General features: G+C 30.0%; 1 protein-coding gene across 8 annotated transcripts in view; it reads right to left on the reverse strand.

Moving 5' to 3' along the window:
- Positions 1-2146, reverse strand: part of LOC119593490 (gelsolin, cytoplasmic-like) — a 58995-nt gene that overhangs the window by 13126 nt on the left and 43723 nt on the right. The window lies entirely within an intron of this gene.

A 2146-nucleotide genomic window follows, 5' to 3' on the forward strand; every position in this document is an offset into this window, starting at 1 on the left:
ACATGGATGCACTTCACATCAGTCATATTGTAGTCCTCTTTTACTTCCTGTAATTTACATATCTATATGCTTGTATATATAGCATAAGAAAATTAATTAATTATCACAGTGGCTGATCACTGAAATATCCTGAGCAAGTAAGAAGAAAATGCTTGCAGCAAACAATGCTTAGATTTATACCTTAAAATAATTTTGAGGTACAGTTCAAGTTACATTTTTATCCATCAAAAAAGAAACTGCATATTCTGAACTGCAGATGACTGATGTTTTTTTTCTGTATCTTTAGAGAACCTCAGATTTTAAGAAAAGCTAGCACTATGCTTTAATTAAAGATATTCTTTGAAACACCAATCCTACTAGTGCCTCACAAGAGCATTTCAGCCAGTCTATACTTTCCTGAAGCAATGAAGCACAATAGCTAACTTGCAAAGTGCAGTCTGACTGATATTCCTAAATATCTCATTATATTTTAAATGACAAATCAATTAAGTATGTCAGAGTAATAGCCAAGAAACCAAACACAGAAATAATGTTTGGGAATACCACTAGTTAATCCTCATCCCTGTTCCAATATCTCTTCATTTGAAATTATATGAAATTAAATAACTTGTTTATAAACAAATTGGTAGAGACAATGAATTATACAATAATGCATTCTAATCCCCTAAAACATTAACTGGAGCCATATCATCTATTAGATACAAGTCCGATTGGTAATAAATTTGAATCCTGTCTTAAGGGCATTGCTCACACTCTGTCTTTTTCTTCCTAAACACTTACTAGTTATAGCAACAACTTCAACTTATATATGCAGTATTGAAAATTTTAGTTTTGATGAAAAAGAGAGCTTTAACATATTACAAAGTATTTCTAGGTATCTTAGTCATACAAATGCCAGTCATCTAAATACTGCAAAATTTAGAATGAATCTAGAACAACAACCTTCATTTAGTCAAAAGCTTACACTTGATAGGTTATATTCTTGGAAATTTGCAGCTTCTAAATATTGTTTGATACTATGCTAAGAATAACATGGTATCATTTTATAGTTATGAAATTAAATCACTGAAACCACACAAACAGCAGTATCTCATTACCTCTCAATCAAATGTTCAATGTCTAAAATCATCCACACTTTGGTGGCAATTGAGTTTTGTATATCTTCAAGTAAAAAATTAAACCCCAAAGAAAAGACGTCCAAAAAATTATCCCACAACAAAGCTTCAATCTGCACATGATGTCACAAATAATTCAGATTTTTTAAGACATTTTGCAGAACTCACACAAATAAACACCACTAAATATATCACTAAGGATCACCCTTACAAGTCATTTAGTATGGGTATGAACAATAGAGTAACAACAAAAATTGCATTTCCTGGCAGAATAAATAAAAGACAACATTGAAATGCCTAGTTTTAAAACATTCATATCAACAGGACATAAAAACAAACTATCTGAAAGAATTACCAGAATTATTGCTGTCATTAAATATTCTGGTAACATAGCAAATCAGGATTGACTTAAATGAAGAATCTTTTTCATTATATGGATGTTGAAAGGCATCATAAAACTGACAACTGACATGCTAAATGAAGGTGCATTTCCCATGCAGTGTCTAATACTAAATCACTAATAATTCAGTATCATCTGGCAATAGTTAGTACTCATGCCCATAACTCTTTCTTTGGAATATGTACACTCCGTCATTTGAAGTAATTGCAAAACCTGTCTGAAATTACAAAGGAATAAACTGCGTATCTAATAATAGTGATATACTGTGCATCTACACAATTTGTTTACTGGATCATAGCATCTCTAATCTGTCTATACACATCTTTATACTATGTAAAACAAAACAAAAATAAATAGTAACTGAATAATAAATCAAAGTTAATGTGTATATGATAAGCAAAATAAAAATACATCAATTCAGTCTTTGCATATTGAATAAGAAGTTTTTCACTTGAAATCTGACAAAAAATTTACTTTTCAATATTAATGAATAATCAAGATAAATTCATTTTTCATAACTTTTAGAACAAGCTACCATACAGATTTAACACCTACATAATTCTGTGAACATCAGAATATATGATAAACAATAATAATCACAACTTGGAACAGGTACAAGCTTAATAAGGAT

The sequence above is a fragment of the Penaeus monodon genome, chromosome 32 (genome assembly GCF_015228065.2).
Source record: "Penaeus monodon isolate SGIC_2016 chromosome 32, NSTDA_Pmon_1, whole genome shotgun sequence".
Classification (NCBI taxonomy): domain Eukaryota; kingdom Metazoa; phylum Arthropoda; class Malacostraca; order Decapoda; family Penaeidae; genus Penaeus; species Penaeus monodon.